This window comes from Lissotriton helveticus, chromosome 8, assembly GCF_964261635.1.
Source record: "Lissotriton helveticus chromosome 8, aLisHel1.1, whole genome shotgun sequence".
NCBI classification, from domain to species: Eukaryota; Metazoa; Chordata; class Amphibia; order Caudata; family Salamandridae; genus Lissotriton; species Lissotriton helveticus.
In genome coordinates, this window is record NC_136069.1 from 916,005,128 (window position 1) to 916,031,854 (window position 26,727).

The window sequence follows — 26,727 nt, forward strand, 5'->3', positions numbered from 1 at the left end:
CAGGGCCTCCTAGAGGTCTTCCCTTGTCACAGTGCCCTGGGTACCTGTGGTACCATTTACCAGGGGCTGACCTGTGGCCAGAAATGCCAATTGGGTTTGGGTTTCAATGCAGTTTTAGGGAAAGAACATAGGCCCTGGGTACCTGATTAGCAGGAGCACAGGGCACACTCAGTCAAAGCATATCAGCAGTTCAGCAAAAAGTGGGTGCTACCATGCAGAAAGAGGGCACTTTTTCACAATAAGTCTCCCTTTTGGGACCTTATAAGTGTTTCGCTAGAGCTGTTGATTTTGCCAATGTTTGTAAGATATGTAAATATAGAAATGCCACACATATCGAAACTAACAGCTGTGGGATTAGGTAGCAGGATTACTTGATTTATGGAGCCATGGGAGAGGAAAGTTAAAAGTCTGAATAATTAATATTGAGAAAATTACTGCATTCAGAAAAGTTGGCGTTACAAAAAGGAAGCAAACAATCTTACAATACGTAAACTCCTGAGTGACCCAGTATACATAATATTTTGCCAACAGAGCAGTACCGTCTCACTCCTTTGCTGCCTGACAAACGAGTCTCATCTGACAACACGAACTTGGTATCAGTATTCAGTACACAAATTCAAAACACCCCGCTGCTTTATGCCACGTACCACCATGCACCTGGGAAAGCCAACATGGTGACTCTTGCAAAATGTTTCAAGTCTGACCTTGTTGCACAAATACAGGTATCAGCACTCTACTCGCTTTGGGGCCTTGAAATAGAGTAAAGCGGTATCCACATCACCCACCTCCTAACAGCACACTTCTGTGTAATCAAGGGAACGCCCTTCCTATGCGCTCACGAGGGGCGCTCATGGAAACAAAAGGGAGGGGGGGTTAAGGGCAGTTGCATGGTGGGAGGGTAACTCAGCGAGGGAAACTAAGACAAAACCCCCCAAAAATGCTGATTGTTTCGGAGAGAGGATGTGGCATAAAATTCAAAGCTACCGACTTTGGAACTAGGGTTCAAATCTCGTCGTTGTCTCTCCCTATGCCTTCTAAAAATAAAATGCTGAAACATGCCGATCTGAAAAATATAAGTAAAACAATGGTGAAAGCCAACAAAATGCTGCCATTTATCTGTGCCTTTGAGCGATTTCAAAGGGAATCTTAAAGAAAAATATACAAGCGTGTTTGTCACCACTCCTTAAGGCACATCACGTAGCTGGGCCATGGCAGCACTTTCCACTGCTGCTTTCCTGTAATTAACAAGAAGGAGCAAAAGTGTCTATAAAAGATAAAGTACAGCGTCCATGAAGCAGGCGCCACGCTGAGCTAGGAAAACCTGTGCACCTTGCACGAACACAAAAGGAACAAGCCAGCAAACAAAGTAAATAAAATATCAACACTTAACACAAGCCGAGGCCAACAAAAAAACAGAATGCTCTCAAAGTATCCTGAACGTGAAGAGTAAGAGCACATGTAACAGAGGCAGTCCTCATGGGAAGATACAAAAGTCCAAAAAGAGGGACTACTAAGTGTATTCACCCAAAAAAAAGTCGGCATTTACAAAGGACAGTAAGAGGAACCAATTAAAAAGATGGGCGCTGCTTGAAGCCCATATTGTAACTACAGCATGTTTTGAAGAGATAGCACCGATGTGCAGCCCAGGCAAGACCTAAAAAGGATGGTTTATGCCTGGCAAAAGGTTTATTTTGCCAAGTCGATATGGCAGTTTTAAACTACACACACTGGCTGCAATGGCAGATCTGGGCCATGTTTGGAAGACTACTTAAGTGGGGGGCACAATGAGTGCTTCAGACCCAACAGTAGCATTTAATTTACAAGTCTTGGCTACCTGTAGTACCACTGTACTAGGGAATTACAAGGAAATTAGATGTGCCAATTGGGTGTAAGACAAGTTATCCAGGTTTCAAGGAGAGGACACAAGCACTATAGCACTGGTTAGCAGAGGTAATGTGCACAGAGTCATTAAGGCAACAAAAAAAACATTCCTACATAACAGGAGGAGTAAATGAAAAAAAATGGGGGGTAGACCACCCTAAGGTTGACAACAGGGCTAACACCTGGCAACATATGCTCCCCTTACGCTTTACTAGCAATAAGCCAATGCAAAAACATTAGTATTAGTAAAGGATGTTTAAATTGTATGTGTGGTGCTGTTGCACGATCAACTGAGCAACTATGTTCATTATAAATTGTACATCAAGGATGCACCTACTGTTCAGCACAATGTTGCTCCAAGGGGGAGGCAAGGTTTAATAAATAAATAAAAAAGTTTACTTACCTTCGCCGGCCCGGTCCCACGTCGTCTCTGCTTCTCACACAAAGCAGGCAGCCTCTTTCCCCTCCCCTAGGCAAATCACAACGCTGCAATGGCAGCGTTGTGATTGGTTGGGACGCCGACCACACAGGCGTCTATTGGGAGGTCATTTTTTCCATGTAGGCTGCATGCAGCCTACACGGAGAAAAGGCAGAGCGTGTATGACTGCTTTGGTCGGCCCTGGGCCAAGCCAGTCCTCCCCTGCCCTAGAGCAGGACCGCCCACCTGCCCGCCCCCAACCTTTCTTGAAGGCGAGAAGCAGGAACATAAAATGGTATTTATAATACCACTTTATGTTTTGGCTTCTCGCACTGTGAGAAAACAGTAGGACGACGCTCCTCCACCCACAAGAAGGAGCCGCCTCTGGCTCCAGGGCCGTCTTAACAGCACTATAGGCGCTGGGCAAAGCAGTGTTTAAATTAGAGTTAAATTTTAGTCTGCAAAGGGCGCCTATGTTCATGGGCCCCCAGACAACTGCCCAACATTCCCAGGCGCCAGGCCGGTGCTAGGCATGGGCAGTGTAGGCTGCTGCCCAGGGCCTCGCACTCAGCCTACCAGCATGGGGCCCCACACTGATCGTGTGTCCTGTTGTTTCCCTGCCAATCCAACTAAAAGCAAAGTATTCGGGTGCATGGGAGAGGTCCCCTCCCTGGGCCTCTCATGGATGGTGTCTGGAGGCCTAGAGGAGGGAGATGTTGATCCAGCGGGCTATAGAAAATATATCATAAACTACGCTACCCAATTTCATAACCTATAAACAAAATTCTAAACTATACATGGACCCATTTATGAACCTGATATATTTTTGGGCCTACTGAATCAGGTGGTCAAATAAATCTATATACACATTATTTACAAACTATAAACATTTTATACATTTGCAGAAAGAATATAGTCATTAGAATAAAACCCAATCATTTAAATGACCACTATAGGCGACGTGATCTAGCTAATGGTAACCTATACTTCTAAATAACCAAGACCAGCTTGTTTGTCAAAAGTAAGATTTTATTTTCTAAATTATGGTATATAAGTTGTAAGTTTTATAAATGAAATTTATTAGCAATAAAGCAAGCATGATAGTAAGAATTAAGAAAAATACAGTTTAAGCAATTGAATCAGTTTAAAGAAATTATATAAAGTTTAGCATTTCTAAAACCTATTTCCCTAACTGAGCTAAATAGACAGAAATTAAAGTAAAGTTCTTTGAGGATTCTTACGTGCTCCACGCAAAGTCCAGCAGCACATCACCCTCATCGGAAAGTCAGAAAGCAGCAGCCAGCCCAACCCTAAGGGCATGACTTTTTATACCTTTCTACGCTAACTAAACTAGCGAAGGAAAATTTTCAGAAATACTCGACGTCCCATTGGCTGAGAGTGACAAGTGACATGTCACCCGATTCTTAAAAAGTTCCACAAAATCATGTCTTACAAAGACCATTGTCTCTTCCACGTGAAGCCAGAGGCTTCCTGCGATTGCAACTTTGTTTTAAGTCATCCTCGCAGCTTCCATAGTCTTTCAGTGCAACTTCCGCGGATGCCAAGTTAAGGACTGACAAAAAGTTCACTTTCGACCTTGGCCATGTCCGACAGAATGATGTCAGCTCATCAGTTTTTGCTTTGTGAATGCAGCTTCAATAAACGTTTTAATTCAGAATGGGCGTCTCGTGACTTTCTGCAGAAATTCAGATCAGCTTTTATTTTGCGGCTCAAATAGCTAGGCCTCAAAAGCAGGCAACTTATGATTTCTAGTATAAAACAAACACAAGAAAAGTATTAATGTAAGAAATAAAGTATATTCTGTATCCACCCCATGGTTTACTAAATAATTAACCCACCCGATTAATCAAAATGTTACCTAGCCATTGCAAACAAATAAAGCAGCGTTTATATTTACCAGTCTCCGTTTTTCAATGAGACCCATATGCACCTAGAATAGTAGAAATGACATCACACAGACAAAGAAAAGCAAAACAAGCACATGCTTATTTTAAATATGCAGCAGTTAGTAATGACAAAAACGAAAACAATAAATTATTTTATTATTTTGCACGAACAAAAAGATGCAACATTTATGCACGTTTATGAGCACACATGTTAGTCCCCCCACGTGTAAAGTTTAATCTAGGTTGTATTAGCACAACATATCACAAATCATTAATAATTTTATTCATGTTATGGAAATGTGACTTTGCGAGTTTAAACAAAATTTTGTTTTCTATCTCGCTCCATCAACTCCCTCATCTGGTGATTAACAAATCACCACACCAGCACTCAAAATTTTGGTAAATTTAATTTATAAGAAATCGATTCAAATTCATTGTATTAGTAAACCTAAAAGTCTGTTTCAGCATAATCCTTGCAATTAACATGACGCTCTCTATGTAACTCCTGCAACTCAATCTCCCTTTCCTCTTCTTTTCTGAGTTTATAAATTCTCTTCTTTTCTCTTAAATGCTTCTTTCTTTTATGCAACAGACAACCTACTTTAGTCAAAATAAAAATGAATATAATTATAATCAAAGGTGCCAGAATCTTGCCAAGAATTGAACTTCCGATATTATGAAACCAGTTTTTAATTGCTTGAAACCTATTTGAAAGTTTCCCAGTAAAATCTTCTTCTTCTAAAGGAATTATTTCAGAATGCATTTGTGTAATATTCTTAATATACATTTCAATATTTTTACTTTCATCCGGTATATATGTACAGCAATGTTGGACATGTAAAATGCCACAGACTCCTCCCTCTTTTGCTAGGAGTATGTCTAAAGCAAGACGGTCTTGAATTACCATGGATCTAATTGCAATAACTTCAACATTCACTAATTGAAACCCATCAGCAGTGTCAGTTGATAATCTATCAACTATAGTGGACAATTTTCTGATTCTCCCTGCATTTAGGGTTATACCAACAAAAGGTATTACAGCTTGGAAAATATCTCCCAGAACTTCAGTAAAAGTTTCTCTTTTAGCTCTATTTACATAATTATGGATTTTAAATAATCCTTCTGAATCTCTGTCAACATGAAACACTTTAGGAAAAACAATTCCCACATAACAAGTTCCATACCAATGGTCTGGAAGGTTGTAGTAGGCTTTGTCACCACAAACAAAATAAATTCCAGGAAAGATAGGATCTTTTCCACCTTTAAATCCCCAACCTCCCAAAATCTGATAAGTATCTTCACAGTTGCTTGCACCTACAAAATAATTATCAAAAAGTGTGTTATCTCTTCTAATGCAAAGCTTTCCACTAACAGGTTTGTCTATGTGAATTGCAATATTTTCAAGCATTTTGCCATTTAGTTTCTCATCCTCTTTTTGCCAGAATGATGACTTAGTCTGCTTGACTAATTCATTTCTCTTATAAATTGCTCTTCTCTCCTCAACCATATTCAAAAATTTCTTCCCTTCAGCACTTAATTTACATGTTAGATTATTCTTGTAAGCATACTCATAAGTGAGTTCGTTAGTAACAAGGAAATATTCTCTCATTTGTTTAGCTTTCTTATGCTTATTTAAAGCATTATCAATCTTGACATTAGCAAAAATCTCATCATAATTTGAATAGTAATATTCTAAACGACCAGTTTGATAAAATAAACTAGTTAATACACTACATGTAACAGCATAAGTGAGAGGAAGCATATTATATGTTACTCCCTCAGAAACAGAAGCGGGCAACTTAACGCATACATAACAATCCTTTGCATCCATTACCTTTACATATTCACTCAAAAGCTTTGTGAAAGTATTGCTTGAAAAATCACCTATTGATTTATCTTGATGAATGTTAGGCTGATGATCAATTACTTTTGCAGATGCACTATGTTTAGTTTGGCTAACCAGAGCTTTGCTTGTTAAATTAACTTTGTGTAATTCTCTATTCATTTCTAAAGGTATAATCACAGCTAGTACCAACCAGAGCAGAACTAAAATGAGCAGACACACCAGAGTCATCTTACAGCATCTTTTAAAAACAGAGCATTTTGAAGTGCTCTCCTTAATGTAAGGCATTTTTAGGTTAGTTTTAGCCTCAAAATAAAATAAAAAATAAAAATAAATTTTAAATTTATATACACCCCCCTTTTAAAATATTTTTCTTTTTATAACCCTAAACAAGATTTCTTCGACCTTATGTCATACATAAGTTTTTCTTCTACTAGACAGTTTTTCTTCGACCTTGTGTCAACTAACAGGATTTCTTCAGCCTTATGCCAATTTAATAAATCTGTACTTCAATCATTGTCACTAATTTCTTGGATTTCGTTTTCTTCTTCACTACTATCATATATGTCAATAACAGGTGGAATTACTAAGTAAGTCCACTCAGGAGACTTGTATTTCTGGTTTGGTCTAATTATTCTCTTCCCTTTTCTTGATATCACTTCTATTTTCCTCCCAACTCCAACTTCTTTTCCAGGACTCTTTTGACTACTTATTTCTTCAACTTGTTCTATTGGCTTTTTGATCAATCTGACTCTCAATCTTCCACCAGGCCAGTAGTCTGCTTTTCTCACGTACTTTTTCTTTGGTTCAGAATTATTCGATTCAGATTTCCAAGTCCTTTTCTTTCTGTTTTCACTTCCACCTTCCACGTCACTTTCCTCAGTTTCGTAGTCTGAAATTTCAATTGACTCAGGAACTTCTCTATTCGGCAATTTCACTCCTTCAGGAACTTCACTTTGTCTTCCATCACTGGTACTCGGTAATTCGTTCTCTTCCTCTTCCTCAATTACCTCTAGCTTCCCAGATTTCGGATTTTTGTTCCTTACTTCAGAGCTTGTTCTCTGCCTTTCGATACTCTCCTGGTCTGAAACTTCTTTTGGTTCAGCTTCTTTGTCTTCAATATAGACAACCGAATCCTCAGTTATCTTTCCTTTTAACAGATTCTCTTCACCTTCAGAATCTATTTCAATTATTTCTAAGTCTTTTCTTGTCAGATTTCCATTCACTGGCACAGTTTCCAGATGTCGACTTTCTTGTCGATCTTCAGAATCTGGAATTACTTCACCTTCTGTTCTGTCTTCTGCTTCAGAATCAGAGTCATCTGTGGTATCACTTTCAACATCAGAATTCTCAGGAGTTGGTATTGGAATAGTATGACTTGGATGAATCCAACGCTTCAATCCTCTGCACTTTACAGCATTAGTAGTGATCAAGATTACCTGCCTAGGTTTCTGCCATCTAGGGGATAGACAATTCCTCCTCCGATGTACTTTTGTTCTGACCCAGTCTCCAGGTCTCAGATCATGTGTCAAAACTTTGTCATTTGATTGTGCTTCAGTTCCCACCTGATTAGATACAGAAGTTACCATATCAGATAACCTTTTACAGTAATCCAAAATTGCACTGTCATTTATGCTCAACAGTTTACCTACAGGTACAAAAGCTTGCCTCATAACTCTTCCCATCAAAATTTCATGAGGACTCAAACCTGTCTTTTTATCTGGTGTACTTCTTATTGACATCAAAACAAGTGGAAGAGCATCAGTCCACTTAACTCCTGTCTCTAGACACATTTTCCCAATTCTGTTTTTGATAGTTCCATTTATTTGTTCAACTACACCTGATGCCTCTGGTCTGTATGCACAGTGTATTTTCTGCTCAATACTCATAGCTTCGCAAATTAATTTCAACAGTTTGTTATCAAAATGACTTCCTCCATCACTCTCAATAGTGACTGGAAAACCGTACCTTGGGATGATTTCTCTGAGCATTAGTTTTGCTACTGTAATTGAATCACAATGTCGTGTAGGAAAAGCCTCTACCCACCTTGAGAACGAGCATACAATTACAAGTACATATTTCAAACAGTTGTGTAAGGGCATTTCAATGAAATCTATTTGTAACCTGGTGAAGGGACCACCCTCTCGACCAATTATTCCTGTCCCCACCACTGATTTTCTATTTGGATTCATTTGTTGGCATGACAAACACCTTTGACAAAAAGATTCTGCAATGGTTCTAAACTTGGTATTGAACCATGTTTCTTTAAACAGTCTGACCATAGAATCTCTTCCTAAATGTGCAGGACCATGATATAATCTGGCCATGTCAGAAATCATGCAATTTGGTAAAACTACTCTCCCATCTTTGTAAACCCACACTCCATCTTCATCACGTTGTCTACAATCTGATCTTAACCACTGATCTTTTTCTTCATCATCTGCTTCGTTCTGTAAATCTCTAATCTCATTCCATGTTTCTACAATAGTTGTTAGCATTAATGAATTTGAATCAGTTTCTGTGCTTCTATTCCGATTGTAAGAATAATTTTTCCTTGCACAGTACTTTGCTGTTTCATCTGCGAAGGCATTTCCTTTGGAAATATAATCAGTTCCTCTAGTGTGCGCTGCACACTTGACTATGGCAATTTCTTTTGGCAATTGTATTGCTTCAATTAATCTTCTAATGAAAACTGCATTTTTAATTGGTGATCCTGTTGATGTCATGTATCCTCTCTGTGACCAGAGTTGTCCATAATCATGCACAACTCCGTACCCATACTGACTATCAGTAATGATGGTAACTCTTATATCCTTTGATACTTCACATGCACGAATTAAAGCAATCAATTCAGCTACTTGAGCTGAACGAACTCCTTCAAGACATGATGCTTCTTTAATGTTTTCAACTGTACAAACTGAGTATGAAGCTTTCAAGACACCACCTTCGGATCTTAAGCATGAGCCATCTACAAAGTAGACAAAATCCGATTCAGGCAAAGGTCTGTCTTTGATGTCTTTTCTTGGTTTTGTGCAGAATTCCATGACATCTAAACATTCATGTTCTGTCTCAATGTCATTAACGATTTCTGAATCAGGCAGTAATGTAGAAGGATTCAGATTCAAACATCTTGAAATCGAAACATTATCTGCTCCTAGTATGATTTTCTCATACTTTGTCAATCTGCTACTTGTTAAATGTTGAGTCTTACCTCTTGTCAGTAATATTTCAACTGAATGAGGCACAAAAACTTTCACAGGAAATCCCATAATGATTCCTTCACTTTGTTCAAGACTGATACTTGTAGCTGCAACTGCTTTTAAACAACCTGGTAATGCTTTTGCAATTGGATCAAGAACTGCAGAGAAATATGCAATAGGTTTCTTTAGGTTCCCATGTCTCTGAATTAACACAGATAATGCACATCCTTCTCTCTCACTGCAATACAGTTCAAAATCTTTCTCATAATTTGGCATACCCAAAGCAGGAGCTTGGCATAAGCTCTTTTTCAGGTTCTCAAAAGATTCCATCTCAACATCATTGAGAATAATTGGATCTTTTACATCTGATTTGGTCAGTCTTTGTAGTGGTTTCGCAATTACTGAAAATCCACTTATCCATTGTCGACAGTAACCTACCATTCCCAGGAACATTCTGACCTGTCTTTGTGTTCTTGGTGGTAACATTGCTTGAATCATTTTTATTCTCTCTATTGTTACTTTTCTTTTTCCCTTTGCAATCCTGTGACCAAGATATTTCACTTCTTGTTTGCAAAACTGTAATTTTGCTGGGGACACTTTATGTCCTTCTTCTGCAAGGCGATTTAACAGAATTATTGTGTCTGTTACACAATTTTCTCTTGTCTTTGCAGCTATTAACAAATCATCAATATACTGCACCAACGTAGACCTACCTGGTAAGTCTAAATCTTCTAATGATCTTTTTAACAGTTCGTTAAAGATTGAAGGACTTTCTGTATAGCCCTGAGGGATTCTTGTCCATCCAAGGGTCTTACCTTGGAATCTGAAAGCAAAGATTTCATAACTATCTGGGTGTAGAGGAACAGTAAAGAATGCATTGCAAAGGTCAATGACTGTGTACCATTCAGCATCATATGGAATCTGAAATAGAATCACTGCTGGATTTGGAACCACAGGACAACATGGAATAACAATTTGATTAACCTTTCTCAAATCTTGTACGATCCTAAATGTTCCATTAGCCTTTTTAACTCCCATAATTGGTGAATTACAAGAGCTACTCTTCATTTCTTCCAATACACCTTGCTTGATTAATTTTTTAATTACAGGTGTAATACCTTCAATTGTCTCTGTTTTCATTTTATATTGTGGAGTGTTTGGAAATTCTATTCCCTGCTTCAATGCAATTTTAACAGGATCTACGTTTTTCATCAGACCCATCTCATTCCCAGTAAAATCCCATATTTCAGATTTCACTGTTTCTTTTAGCTCTTCAGGTAAATCTTTTTCTTCAAATGCAGGAAACAATTTTGTTTCTTCTGCTTCCATCATCATCATTGTCATTCTGTACAAACCATCTTCCTCCATTGTTTGTAATTCAACTCCTTCAGGAGAACAATATATTCTGCAATTCATTTTACATAGGATGTCTCTACCTAATAGATTTACTGGACTACTATTACAAACCACAAATCTGTGTTTGTCTCTGTAATTTCCAATTTCAACTGGTACTGGATCAGTTAAATCTGTTTTAATTTGCTGATTACTTACTCCGACAACTTGGATGGTATCCCCAGAGAGAGGTAGGTTTTCAATTTCCACTGATCTAACAGTAGAACGGGTAGCACCAGTGTCCACTAGAAAAGTGATGTCTACATCATTAACTTTCCCGTTTACATAAGGACCAGACTGGTCAACCTCAAGAGTGGCTCCAACAACACACTCTTCCTCCTCTCTCGGGCACCGTCAGCAATAATCATCAGAATCACTGTCTTGGCTTTCTGTTAATAAAAATTGTTGTGAAGCATTTTGCATTTGAACCCTTTGCTGCTTTTGCTGTTTTTGTGGTTTTATTACCTGTTCACATCCCTGAAATCCCACGTTTGGATTATATTTTTGAACTCCCCCACAATTCGGAAAAGGTGGTTGTGGCAACTGGTCCTGACGATTATTCACCTGTTGTTGTTGCTGTTGTTGTAATTGTCGCTGAATATTAAATTCATTTAACCCCTGTTGCATCTGTAGCTGTTGCTGCACGTTAACACCATTCTGCATCTGTGGATTCAATAAGGGATTCTTTAAGTTTCTAGGAGGATGAGGACACTCGTCCCTCCAATGTCCAATTTCGCCACAATTAAAACAAGGTAATCTTTGTTTCAGCTCTTCTATTTTTGGGCTAAATTTCTTTTGGAAATTATTACCTTTAAACTTTCCTTGTATCTGGTTCGTATTTCCAGTTTGAACAAAATTAGTGTTCTTATTTCCCATGCTGGCAATCTGTTGCTCAGCCACTTTTACCTGTGCCCACATGGCTTTCTCCTTCAGCTTTTTCTGTTTTACTTCTAATTCATCGCTACAATATTTTGCTTTTCTCAGAATATCATCAATAGATAGTGCTTGCCATCCGACAATACTAGTTCTGATCATTTCTCCAATTTCAGGTTTTAGTCCATAAACAAATCTATAGATAAAATGACTCATGTCTTTCTCATCTAATTTTTCATAACCACTGTATTGTTTAAAGATTAACAGTAGTCTTTCATAAAAAGAATGAACTGATTCTTTTGTTTCCTGCTCTGTTCTTTCTATTTTAACCCAATCAACTTCTTTGGGTGGAATTTTGTTTTTCATCCAAACAATTACTTTCTCGTAAAAATCCATTACAAGTGGATTTGGGGCACCTGTTTCTTTAATTCGCTCAGGTTCTGTTTTTGGCCAACTAATAGATATTTTACATTCTGTCCAAAGATCAGATGGAACAACAATGTCAAAAAATCCATCCAAATCAATCCACAGAACTTTTGACACTTTGATAAATCTATCGACTTGCCTGTACCACTCAACAGGTTTCTCTCTTAATTTAGGAAAGTCATTTGTGAATAACAGAATGTCCTGTCTCGACCATGGGACATGAACATATCCTCCACCTGCAACTTCTCTCATTGGAAATTGTTTTGACATTCTTTCTAATCTTTCATCTTCCTTCCTTTTAGTCCATTTCACTCTCCATTTGTTCAGTTCTCCTAGCTTTTTGATATAGACAATTAAATCTTTAATGTGAACTATTCTTCCCATTGAGTTCAAACTCTCAATGTCGCTTTCTGAGAAATCTAATCTGTAATGTTTTGCAAAATTCTTTTGTTTACTCACATCGATTTCAAGTTCTGCAGCTAGATCCTCTAATTGATCATATTTATTTTTCGTTTTCCATTGAATACTTTTGCAAATGAATAATAGTTCATCATCCCGATAGTAATTTAAACTATCTGGGCCAATTGTTCCAATTATTAATTCTTCAATATTTGCTTTTAATTTGGCCACATCAAGCTTTGGTGTAGTTACCCTGACTTCAGGACTTCCTACATCTGACATAGCACCCATTGGTGTTTTTGGAGATAAATCCTCATTAAAGGTTAAATCAGGCATTCTCGATCTAGAAGTGTTTAATTCTGTCAATTCTGAATAAGATTTTTCAGCAGGCTTTTGAATTTCTGTATTTAAAGGAATAGTTAATCCAGTTTTGTTTGTATTTCTTTGATCAAATACAGGCTGAACAGGACCTATTGTTACTGGAACTGTGACAGCTTCCATGCCTTTTGTCATTCTTTTAATTAATTCTTCTTTAGACCTTAAGTATTCATTATAATCATCCTCATCAACATTTCTTGTCTCTCTTGTATAATCTTTTGGAGGTTCCCTTGCTCTTGGAGTCATTGAAAAATGTCTACCCTCATTTCGAGCATTCTCAAATTCTGGTCTTCTAGGAGTTTCAGTGATTTCACAATTATTTGGATAAAGTTTAGGAGCTTCACTAATTGGAGGTGCACTCGGTGAAGTTTCAGTAGAAACCACCGGAGTAGACCATGATCTAGGAGGTCTCAAAGACTGATTAGGCTGTTTATTTTTAGCAGTTGTATATATTTCTTCCATAATTGCATCCTCAGATTCACTTTCCATAGATTTTCCTGTAGGAGAACCCATTACCATTTCATGAATTAAATACAATCCTTCACTCATGTTTCCCTGTCTCCACATTCGTAATCTATCTTCATGAGTTTCTCTTTTCCATGATGGATTTTTAGAAGGTCTTTTAATTCCACTAGCTTCTCTTTGTAACTGATACATCTCATCTTCCCACTCAACTAAAGCTTCAAATTGAGTTGGTCTCGGTTTTGGAACAAGAGCATTCATTTTCTCTCGTAAGTTTCTTAAAACTCTTACATTAAATGAACCATCATCAGGCCAAGCCAAAACACCATCGTTTTTAGTATAACGTTTCCAACTGTCGAACCATAAGACAGTATGATATCCATATTCACCTTCCATGTACGCTGCAGGTGTTTTATACTTATGAAGTAGTTTACCACCTCGCGTTTCGATTTTCTTGTCAGGTGAAAATAAATTCTTAAATTTCTGAAATAATGTTGTCTTTTTCTCAACATGTTTAAAATGATAACTCATTTTCAAAAGTAAAATTTAATTCACAAAATCGTTCGTAAAATATTTCCGGGATGTTCCGCAAAACAACCAATCCGTGCGCGAAACACACTAACAAGCCAATGGCAGTTGAGCTGCGTCACTTTTCAGCTCGACCAATAAATTTGGAGATTTTCCTAAGGACCAATCAGCTCACAGGCCGTCAGAGACTCAGGAGCCAATCAGAATACAGCTTGTGACGTAAGTCACCCAATCCCAGCGCGGCTCTGTGACGTACACAGCAGCTGCGGTTTCTCGTTTCTCTCTCCTGGCGCTTACCCCTCCTTCACAAAATCTTTTCACAGCGCCATTTTAAGAACACTTTTCAGTGTAAATTAATTCTTAACAATGACTTATAAAGACAACATCTGTTCGTTTCACTAATTAGGATAGTTTACATACATTCAAGTATCCACACTTCGGAATAGACGGCGCTATTCACACTAAGGATAATATTCAATTGTCAGTAGAGTAACCTTACCCCACCCTTCTAACACGTATAATTATGAACTCGCTTTGCTCTGAACCCACCGCGAAGTGAAAGTTCTAAGAGTTCCACTTGAACATAAAATACAATTCAAACTCGCACTTTTACACGGAAAATTCCCTAAATTCAAACACACACGAAATCCGTACAGGACTCTCACCTGTTTATAGAAATCATGCACCGTTAGCAAAATAACGACGTTATCCGTACAGGGCTCTCACCTGTTTATAGATATGAAACATGTACCCGTACAGGACTCTAACCTGTTTATAGATAATCATGCACCGACGTTAAATTTTACCCTTCATTCAAGCTCGGATATAACTAATACTCTCATCACAGTGAGTTTTATGGAAGGCGCTTTGTCCCTATTCTCATGCTGCTTTGATTTCTTAGAAAATCCTCACTATACAAGAATCAGACCTAGCCCTAAAACTGTGCTGCTCGGCGACAACACTATGGTACACGGCGATACCTCTTGTGATACTCGGCGATATCACTACAAACGAACAGATGGCTTGCGTGACTAATTTCTCGCCACACAATCTATACCGGTATAGCTTACAGATAGGCACGAAAAACGAACTTAACGAGTGTTAAAACATTAATCCTATTTGCATACCATGACGCAATCCTTAGCAACCAACATGTTACCTTGGTTACCGCTTAGCAACCATCCTCTGCTACCAGATAATTGATCCAGCGGGCTATAGAAAATATATCATAAACTACGCTACCCAATTTCATAACCTATAAACAAAATTCTAAACTATACATGGACCCATTTATGAACCTGATATATTTTTGGGCCTACTGAATCAGGTGGTCAAATAAATCTATATACACATTATTTACAAACTATAAACATTTTATACATTTGCAGAAAGAATATAGTCATTAGAATAAAACCCAATCATTTAAATGACCACTATAGGCGACGTGATCTAGCTAATGGTAACCTATACTTCTAAATAACCAAGACCAGCTTGTTTGTCAAAAGTAAGATTTTATTTTCTAAATTATGGTATATAAGTTGTAAGTTTTATAAATGAAATTTATTAGCAATAAAGCAAGCATGATAGTAAGAATTAAGAAAAATACAGTTTAAGCAATTGAATCAGTTTAAAGAAATTATATAAAGTTTAGCATTTCTAAAACCTATTTCCCTAACTGAGCTAAATAGACAGAAATTAAAGTAAAGTTCTTTGAGGATTCTTACGTGCTCCACGCAAAGTCCAGCAGCACATCACCCTCATCGGAAAGTCAGAAAGCAGCAGCCAGCCCAACCCTAAGGGCATGACTTTTTATACCTTTCTACGCTAACTAAACTAGCGAAGGAAAATTTTCAGAAATACTCGACGTCCCATTGGCTGAGAGTGACAAGTGACATGTCACCCGATTCTTAAAAAGTTCCACAAAATCATGTCTTACAAAGACCATTGTCTCTTCCACGTGAAGCCAGAGGCTTCCTGCGATTGCAACTTTGTTTTAAGTCATCCTCGCAGCTTCCATAGTCTTTCAGTGCAACTTCCGCGGATGCCAAGTTAAGGACTGACAAAAAGTTCACTTTCGACCTTGGCCATGTCCGACAGAATGATGTCAGCTCATCAGTTTTTGCTTTGTGAATGCAGCTTCAATAAACGTTTTAATTCAGAATGGGCGTCTCGTGACTTTCTGCAGAAATTCAGATCAGCTTTTATTTTGCGGCTCAAATAGCTAGGCCTCAAAAGCAGGCAACTTATGATTTCTAGTATAAAACAAACACAAGAAAAGTATTAATGTAAGAAATAAAGTATATTCTGTATCCACCCCATGGTTTACTAAATAATTAACCCACCCGATTAATCAAAATGTTACCTAGCCATTGCAAACAAATAAAGCAGCGTTTATATTTACCAGTCTCCGTTTTTCAATGAGACCCATATGCACCTAGAATAGTAGAAATGACATCACACAGACAAAGAAAAGCAAAACAAGCACATGCTTATTTTAAATATGCAGCAGTTAGTAATGACAAAAACGAAAACAATAAATTATTTTATTATTTTGCACGAACAAAAAGATGCAACATTTATGCACGTTTATGAGCACACATGTTAGTCCCCCCACGTGTAAAGTTTAATCTAGGTTGTATTAGCACAACATATCACAAATCATTAATAATTTTATTCATGTTATGGAAATGTGACTTTGCGAGTTTAAACAAAATTTTGTTTTCTATCTCGCTCCATCAATGTTTCCTCTTGTCCCGAGTTCAAGGAGACCATTCAGAGACACTGCGGGATGCCCACGGTCCAGAATTTTTTAGTTTTAGCCTACAAGCAATTCTCACACCTATCCTGCTGAAGGTGTGAGAATTGCTTGCAGGCTGAAAGTTAAAACTGTGGGGGCGCTAAAATGCTGGACAATGGGCCTCCCGCAGTGCCTCTGAATGGTCTCCTAGCAAGGAGTCACTTGTGTAAATTAGAGGGGCCTCCCACATTCCTCTTTGGCCCAGGGCCCAGCAAATCCTAGAACCGGCCCTGCCAGGCGTTAAAACGGCACTGCGTTGCTCTATATCTAGGTTTACGCTTTACAAATATCAGTGCATATATGACCAACTGGGCAGCTACAACTTGACTTGTAGAAAAGATTAGCCCTGTTTTTTTCCATATGAATAACACATGAGCTCCGGGAGTTCCTGTTTCTTTAGACAGATAAAGCTTTACAAACATTTACATGATTTCCTGTTATGTTAACTGAAATTAATATTCAAAACTATTGTGTTAAAAACGCAGTACGTTTTTCCGTCCAGAGCAAAATAGAAGAAAAGTGCTCTGTTCGGGATAAAGTCCGCCAGATTTCATCTGGCGTTCCCATCATCACTGGTAGAATTGTTTTCTAGTTACATCATCAGGAAATCAACGCCATCCTCCCAGGACCTTCGCGCTGCTCTCTCCATGTACAGAAAAAGAGCGTTCTTAAGTTCACGAGCCACTTGGCGCTCTTCAAGGCAGCGTTTTTCTATAACGTTATCCAAATCACGTCCGATTCCACAATTACTTACTGAAGGAAAAACCCTCCCACCTTTAAATTTTACATTCGGAAGTTAAAAGTAAACAAAGCGTCAAAGTAGTCAGTTATTAACTCAATGCATTCGCTATCAGTAACACGACGGAACTGCTTGTAACCCAAGCCTTCCGTGCATTCTTGTCGGCGGTACAAACGCAATAATTCACACAGGGGTGTGCGTCAGCTGGAGCCCGGACGTATTAGCAAGCAAGGTCTCCGACTTCTGGCTGCGGCCAGCGCACGAGCTAGTCAGAGTCTGCAAAGCCGCGCGCGCCTTATAAGGCAGCGCCATGACGTAATGCGCCCTAGGCTCGAGGCACGCACGGAGCCCATCTCATTGTTTGCCGCTCCGCTGGAATGCGCACAGCCCTGGCCGCCGCCGGAGCCCTCGGAGGAGCAGCTGCAGCCGACCGGGCGGAGTGACGGAATGCCCAAGGTAAGCGCGCGCGGATGGGGCCATGCGCGCGATGTCCCCTTAGTTGTCTTTTTAACAAGTGTGGGTTTTGTAGAATGCTTGAAAATAAAGTTTAAAGCTAATAGATTCTTAAGATAAACACTACAAAATACCATTTAAATTTTTTTTTTTTCAAATGGTATTATCTGCAATGTATCTTATATAAAGCAAAACTTGAACTAACTTTCTAAAACGTAATTCACTTTTTTCATTCCATATCTTTGATCTCGTTGGCGTTGCTCAGTCCACATGTTTTCATGAAGGGTACTTTGCCAATGGACTTTCCATCTAATCCTTAGAGAGTCGTGAGTGCAGACCTCATGTGCCTTAATATTGGCAAGTTCCGAGACTATGCGTGCTGTGTTTCAGAACGCTGATAACGCCTTCTTTTTAAGTCATCAAAAAACTCTCGCCCCATTTGTTGGGCACAGCGTATATTGACTTTGGTTTAAGAGTACTGAAAAGTATTATTATTTTAAAAACGAAGTCTCATCAGAAGTTTAAAATGAAAAGTTCACTCCCCTGTCACCAAATGGTAATTCTCTGAATTTGCAATCTATTTCGTGTTTATGTCGGGAAAGTTTAGCAACAGCAGTAAGCCGAGGTGGAATTCTGATAAGCCATCATTCGGGTCAAGCGAGCCGGTGTATTAAGCTAATGTATCCTTAAATTCAGCCACATTGCACAAGCGGCAGGCATCCTGAGACTTGCTGTACTCGTGAAATGTTGTAACATTCCCAGCTCGGGAAACATGACATGCACACTGTACACATTACCCATGAGGTCAGAGCAAACAACGCCTGCTTTTTTTTCACCCTTTGTTTGCAGTCACTTACAGAAAACTAAAGCTGCATTCCATGTGCCCAAAATGTGCTTTTCGCTTCTTCCTTCATTATGATGAGTGAGGCTATTTCAAGAAGGTAGTAATGCTTGTCTTAATATGCATATTTTTTTCATCTGTAGGGAAGGGGTAGCTGTGCTCTGCTTTCGATGCTGTTTCTGTAGGCACCGTTGTTGAGACTAGAAGTGTTTTATATGCATGCATGATAATGCATGGCCATTCATAACGACCGAAATTCCGGAGTTGCATTGTTCTTACAAATTAGTTTTTTACAGCTATTTGCCGACTTACTGCCACTTGTAAGAATGTTAAGCAACCAGAGACATACAAAAACACAGACAACAGAAGCAGAAATGCAAGAGTAAATTATGTCCCTTGGTCCTGTAAACTGGCTTATTTAGTGTATGCAATCTATGCTACCTGGAGGAAACTCCTGGTTTGCAAAGATCAATAGAGAGGCGCTACAGTGACGACAAGTGAATTCTAGCCTGTCCATGTCCTAACTACTGCTTTAACTTAAATACTATATTCTCTAGCACCTTGGTTGTCTTTTTGTTCTGATTACCTGTAATGGATATATACATAGAGGGTTTATACTGGCTAACTGTGCACTGCAGTCTGTTAATGCCATTAAGATATTGATATGACATAAGAAACAATTTGACGAGGTAATCAATGAGGCCAACGAAAGTGGTATGTAAATGTCACTAGAGGCCTAAGATGGCATTCATGGACAATAACCCTGCCTTTATATATTATTAGTAAGACATGTAAAATAAATATGGGCTGAAGTATGGACTATGGTACAAGGATATTGCAAATCACCAAGGAATTCCCTCATTACAAAGTGGACCTTGGGCTAAAGCAGTGCTCTTTCTGAAAAGTAACAACCTAAACCCTATTTTAAATCCTCATTGCCTTGCTCCTCTTTATAAAGAGACAGCACAGCGGCATATCAAGAAGTATAACGTGTGCTGTGAAAATAAAGCGGATGCCAATATGCACATTATAAATGGTTGGAAACTATACTTTAAACAATTTAATGTAAGTCACTTTGAAAAGTAGGTGCAAGTCCACGTGTGGTAAACTACAAAATTCTTAGTTCTTGTAATGACTTCAGCAGTGCAATAGAGTGCCATAAAAGTCACCTTGTGAACCAATATCTATTTTTTTTAAAAAGAGACCAGAACAAAGCAGGAATGCTAGTTACACTTTTCATTATTTAAACAACGGCCTGGCTTGGTAACCTTGCCTTTCACAATGCCCGCTGGCAATGCGGCATCACCAGTGTAATAGATTATTACAGTAAAGTAGCTATGCCATTTTCTTATCACAGATGAGTTGGGATATATTAATTAGACTCCGATAAGAGCATTGGTTCTCGGAGCAATGCAATAATTACATACTTCCATGTAATAGTTATAATAACGTATATTCCCATAGTGCTCCATATAGCACTTCTGTCATTTTCAAGCACTGTTAATAAAAGGTGTTACTATCACCCATTTTAATGGTGCCAAATAAGCAGACGTCTGAATGATAAAAGGCTGAATCGGCCTCAACGGGATTTGAACTGCAACAGTGGATGTTTTACCAGTCAGTCAGAATAACTTTATTCGGCTTACTCAAAAGCCATACAAAGCAGAAAAAAAGATACAATACATTTCATATAAGACTATCCTAGTTACACAAAAGAAAAAAATATTACATGAATAACAATTTAATCTGCAATAAAAACATATCATTTGTACATAAGAATAAAAAAGATAAAACACACTTTTCTATAAAACTAATCATGACTGGATGTTTTACTAAATCCGTCACCCTACCAGCTTTTATTACTCAGATATTCGTTTATGCCATGTCAGTGAAAATAAATGTGCTCCAATAATACATTGTTTAGACCAAGTGTACTAATAAACACAGATTCAAAAAACAGTTGCAACGGTGCAAAGATCAAATTCCTTGGTATTGCCAGAGGACTTGCGAAAACAAAGATTATTTGCTCAAACATTCTGATCTAGAACAACTTTACTAAGGAAAATCACTGGGTCATACTTGCAGGCCCTAATTACTGTGATTCTGTCTCACTGCAAGCATTTAACCCATTATGATCTGGTTAGAGTTAAACATTTTGTTTATATTTACTGCACATGAAAAGAACGCATGGGATAAACTATACTCAGGGGTGCAGAGTGTAATTTGCTATGCATTATAATTGTCGAGGGAGGGGAAGGGATATCTCTTATGAGCCAAGGCCCTTCTTCATAAAGTTAACAATCGGAATAAATGTCATATTACACTATTCACATCTGCACACACATTGATGTGTGTAGACACACACCCGTATATATGAAGGTATAGATGCATTAAAAATGTGCACATCAGTATATATTCAGTAATTCTGCATACACTTCTGTTTCCTGACCCAGACATTCATTTAGTGCATGTACAAGTAATATCATGTTTGTGTATGGTTAGCATCTACCAGTTCAATAAAAGCCAGACAAGAATACCTTTAAGGAAAAGATCAGCGAATCCAGCCCTCCATGTGTATGTTTGAGCTAGCAAGCTGGTATTCATGTGGTCACAGTCAAGTGCTAAAAATAACATCCTTTTACAATGAATGACGCAACTTCCCACCTCGGTCAGAGGTCTTGCTTCATGATGTCTGGCTGTGGACTGCAGAAGGCAGACACGCACCAATGTAGTAAAGAGTGGGCAGGAGAAAAAAAGGCAGATTTACTGTGCAGTACGCAAATAAATCTGCCATAGCTTTTTAGTGGTGGAAACTGCACGTCTTCTTGGTTACCACACCAACACAATGCTAGGAGTACATTTTATGAACATCGTGAATAAACATAAAAACAAATGTTCAAAATAAATTTAAAAAGTACAGAATATGCTTTTCTTCTAAGGCTTTATATAATGAGGTGGTTTCGGATTTGGATAAAAAACGTAATCCTCTCTAACCGTGTTCACTATTATGAGAAACCCGTTTCAGCAATGGCCGAAGTTGCAATTGCAATGTTTCTGCATGCACCGTCTGCTCTGGACGAGAAACTATCTCCTGGTTGCAAGTCGCATCCTTAGAAGAGTATTCACAAAAAGCCCATATTTGAAACGTGCGCGTGCTTCTTTTACTTTCCAAACACCTGTCAACAGTAACTCAACACAAATTAGCTTCAGTTATTGTTCTCAATGAGCACCTCTAACTATGACACATATTCCTGCCCTGAATACTGTTGGAAATATTGGACGTCCAACTCCCCCCAACCCCCCCCCCCCCCAACAAAAAGCACAACATCGCTGTATGACTGGCAGAATTCGAGTTACAGTGCCCTGAGGTTGATTTGGTTATTTGGGATCACAAAGAGTAGTTCTTCATCATTTTATTAAGCACTGCAAACTTTTTTGAAAGACCGAAATTGGCAGCCTCATGACTGGATCACTTCGATCTGGGAAAAAGAACTCAAAAATAGCTATGATTCACTGGTCACACCACAGTAAGTAGGAATCTTTGCTTTCCATCGTCCGTGAATGCATAAGAAAGATGTATGATGCTGTATTTGCATTATTAACCAGTTTTTCGCTCGGAACATTTGTCAGGCAATCTCAGAAAACAGGGGAAACTGTCTAACAGACAAAGGCATATCCAGTTTTCATGCAGTGCATCTTGAATTATTTCTATATCTTGAAAAGGCAACAGCGTATATGCACTGTGAAAGCTATGCATGTTTGCGATGGTTTAGAGAGGCAGCACAGAAGGCCATGATGAGCCAGCTTCATGGGCCATTTTCATTGAAGCAAGGGGAGTGAGCTCAGCTCATAATCTCACAGAAGCAACTTGTCTGCCTGCGAGCATTCATTTTCATTGATCGGTGCTTCAGAGCCCGGAAAGGCACTTTGGTATGTGACACGATTGAATCCGATAACAAGATGAAGAGTTTCCAACCATGCTCTAAAGATTATTTTGCTACTAGGCAATGCAAAAATAACTATCCAAATGAAACAATAGTGGACCTCCTACGCCCCACCTCATGCCAGTTCCAATAAGTAAGTTTGCTGTGCAAACCACCCCTGCGCCAACCGTCATATGACGTCACTGTGCTCCAGATCAGAAACTACTTTGACAAATGGGGTGCCCAGCTCAAGAAGTCCTATAAGCACAGATTTATAGAAAAGTAACTTCTTTATTCCAATTTCTTTTAAAGATCATCGATATAGAAAATTCAGCCAACGCGTTTCATTCCCATATAGGGAACTTCATAAGGGCAGAAAAATATATCATTTGTGAAGTACAAATTGCCAAAGTAACAACAACTTTTAGTAATAGAATTTGCTTCAGAACAGTTGGCTTCTCACAAAAGACAGTGTATTCCTACGTAGGCCTGTTAGTAACTGTTCATGAAAATTCCAACGATTTCCAGGAAAACGGATCTGAATATGATAAAAAGCCCCAGGGGAGTGGTCGATGGGCAGGTGTAATCTGTTGTGACAGCCCAAAAAAAAACTCCAATGAAATTCTGGTAGGCGAATCCGTATGACCCAATTGAAAAGCCTGAATGAGAAGAGTCAACGGGCAAATATAATTTATAGCGCTTCTATGTCCACAATGTATCCTAAACAATTTCCAATGATTCATAGGGTACAGTGTATTGCACTGTGGCCCATGTTCACTCCGTGTTCACGGAAGAGAGAGAAAGTTTTGTCGTGACGCTGAGGAATCTACGTATCTGTTTAGAGTGAACATGGGCCACAGTGCAATAGAACGTAGAACAAACGTAAAAATAAGCTCTGTACGCCAACAAGTAGAGAGAGCTATTAAAACAAGTACAAATTGTTCTTGGTGATTATGCTACAGCTACACAGGTGTCATAGGTGACAAATATGTGAATTTTAGGGTACCAGATAAAATATATCACTTTTTGGGTATCAAAGATCCCTGCATTGTGATGCATCTCATATAGTACAACTTTCCTCTATTGCCTATGTGGTTCCAAAACATAACGTGTGTACAACAAATCTTCAATGGTTGCTTAATTGCATACCAGCTATATTTATATACAGCTGTCACCCAAACCCAACTCTTTGAAGCAAAGCGGCTTCCCCAGCAGTTCCCAGGGCCACAGAGGTTGGGAAGTCGTTGAACTACACTAAAACTAGTCATGGGAAAGGCCTCACTGCTGAAGAATTATCACGAATGTGTGTGCTTTAAGTCATGTCCACATCGTGATTAAAGGAACGCAAAATGCAAAGTCATCTTAAAGTAACAGCAGAGATGATAACGCAAATGGGGGCAGGGGGAGGAAGGGGGGTCGAATAAACACAGGGATCAAAAACAAAGGGTGAAGTACTAAAGCAAGGGGCGACAGAGGTAATTTTTTATTTTGTGTACTCTCACTTAAGAAGTCTAACCAAGCACTCAAAAGTTATCTAGTGTTGAAACTATTAACCTACATTTCTCATCCTTTAAGGTGCTTCACACCATAGAGACAAAACAAAACTATATGCTATCTGCAGAGGTCAGCTTCTCAGCCTGCTTCCAGACCCATCCATATATATATATATATATATATCCATATCTATATATATATATATATATCCATATCTATATATATATATATATCCATATCTATATATATATATATATATATATATATATATATATATATATATATATATATATATATTTTTTTTTATTTTTTTTTATTCTCTCTCTCTTTTTTTTCCCCCCCCAAGGATAACAAGTAAACCAGTAGGTTTCAACATCTTTTAACAGAAGCATATATCAACAAGTCAGGTATAAACAAAAATAATTATTACGGTGGAGCAACTGAAATTAAAAGTTGGCCCACGAAGACGAAGTAATAAAGGTTACAGCTGATCACATGGTATCCCTTCCCTTTCATATACTGTAGTTGGCAAGTAAAGCAGTACATCAGGACTAACGAGGCAAGAGCCATTATGGTCCTATGCTGGCCTGAAGTAGTCACCGTGCTCAATCTAAAAACACTGAAGAAGCCTTGAAACAGTGCCCTCCGTTAAATCCCCACGTATGTCTCTTGGTGTAGAAAGCCAAGTTCAAACTTAAGGTGAATACATGCTCTGAAAAACACCTTATCATTAATTGCAATTTTTTCCTTTTCACATTTGGTTCTGTGTATGATTCAATCTTTAAACAGAATTTTTATTTTTATATAGGTATTCATGTTTAATCAGGGAAGAATTGTTATATTTATTTGTAATCCTAGTCACTGTGCTCAAGTGGTGCCTTTAAAATGAACATCAAATATTACCAACAGAAAAAACATCAAGATGTCATGCAATTTTATGAACTACTATTACGTTCACATACAAAAACTTTAACTGTTTAAACTTCATAAAGAAGTGGACGAATGAAGACTGTGACTAGGTAAGAGATAGAAGGAAAGTATTCAGTGACTTTATTTTTAAAATATTTCCAGTCAGCAACAAACATTTTTACAAATCATCAAAGATATTCTGGTAATAAGGCCTGGATCTTCCATATAAAGTCCCTACTATTTAGCCCCAATAACATCAAGCACAAGAAGTTCCACCAACCAAAAACACAAGACTGAATCTAGACTAAGCAGATATGATCCAACTTAACAAAATCAGATACTTCTTTCAAGAACCAAACTTGGACATTCTTCAAAAATGCTTAAAAAGTTAGGCGCTAGAATCTCCGGATCCAGCACAAAGTTCACCACACCAATATATTGACCACCTCCAATATAATATTACATGATCAAACCTACCTTATACCCGAACACACAATTCTAAGCTGGAACCATCGAAGAAACACATACAAATTCCAAGTACCTAAGCCAAAGAAAGCTCTTCAACGGATTCTTAAGTGACAGGAGAGAGCAACTGGTCAGATTTTAAAATTATTTTTCAAAGTAGATCTGTTAGGAGAGGCGCCGGAATTTCCTTGACCTTTACGTTTATATGTAATGGGGGAATTGCTTCAGATTTCATTAACCAACACAATATGACAGACATTCAAACAGGTTTTGCTCCTACGAACGAATCACCAGTTTAACTTATGGCCATTTAAGACAATGAAGCAGTAAATATCCACCACTTCCACCCAAGTGCCTCCGGTCCACTCCGATTAGCAGTACCCCAAAGAACAATAAAAAATCATCATCTTGCTTATATGCTGGGTTTGCAGAAAGCCTGTTTGAATGCTACAACCTCGAAAGTACTTTTTGAATACGTTTTAGACGACTTACTGAAATGACGCAAACATGCTGATGTGAAAGTAAGGCAGTCATTCTAAAAACGATACGCTAACAATATAATGGACGAGATATCTTAATAATGATCAAATTCTCGCCTTGTGCGAAGGGTCGGTAAATGTCAAAACAGGCTCACCACCGAGACAGGCTGCCTGATCTTTCATACGTTTCAGAATGTCTCGGTTTAACAAAATAAACTACAGTCTGGAAATAGGACTCAGAGCATCGGTCCAAAATATCAATTATCAATGTAGCATGAACACAATTTGTGTGGTAGCAGTTACTGTGGAGCATCTACTATAACTCTTGAGGCAGCTTTTCATTAGAAATGTGTTTCTGGACGCCTTGATGTAACAGAATGTCATTGATTCCAACGGTGGATGCAAAATCTAAATTGTAGGTCTGCGGACACATTCCAAGACACATGCCATCCCTGGTGCCTTTCTTCAGAATACAGTTGGATTTATAGCCTCTAAGAGTACAAATGTGGTTTATACAGTTTCTGTTGGACAGAGCTGCCAAAGAAAGCTTAAAGGAAGAAGCCCTCCACTGTTCGAGTTTTGTGTCAGGTAGTCACAGCACCACTTCCTTGTAGATTATTTTAGCCTCATAAAAAGCTGACCAATAGCGTGTCTTCGGTGTTGTGATGTTTTATACCAGCCTGATGCAATACCTAGGTAAGGTGTAAATATTCAGTTTACGCCCCCCATATAACATACAGCAGGTCACACGCACCAGCAATCTGGTGCCCTTGTTTTCACCTCCAAGTTCTCTCATTGCATTCAAGGTCGATCTTTGTGCTCTACTGGAACACTTTTCTTCTGAAACCTACATTTTTCTGGCTCACTTGATCTGCTTTTTTCCTCTTGCACTCCCAGACATCATGCTCAGGATTAAAAAT

General features: G+C 38.4%; 2 protein-coding genes across 5 annotated transcripts in view; one reads left to right on the forward strand and one right to left on the reverse strand.

Annotated features, from left to right (window-relative positions):
- Nucleotides 1-26,727, reverse strand: part of CMSS1 (cms1 ribosomal small subunit homolog) — a 1,475,838-nt gene that overhangs the window by 1,230,411 nt on the left and 218,700 nt on the right. The window lies entirely within an intron of this gene.
- Nucleotides 1-26,727, forward strand: part of FILIP1L (filamin A interacting protein 1 like) — a 795,845-nt gene that overhangs the window by 610,615 nt on the left and 158,503 nt on the right. The window contains exon 1 of one of the 3 annotated variants that reach the window (XM_078657735.1): nucleotides 17,630-17,699. The exons of the other annotated variants lie outside the window; for them this stretch is intronic. The gene's annotated coding sequence lies outside the window, so the exon portion shown is untranslated. Of the gene's footprint in view, nucleotides 1-17,629; nucleotides 17,700-26,727 lie in introns of those variants that run through there. 3 annotated transcript variants of the gene reach the window in all.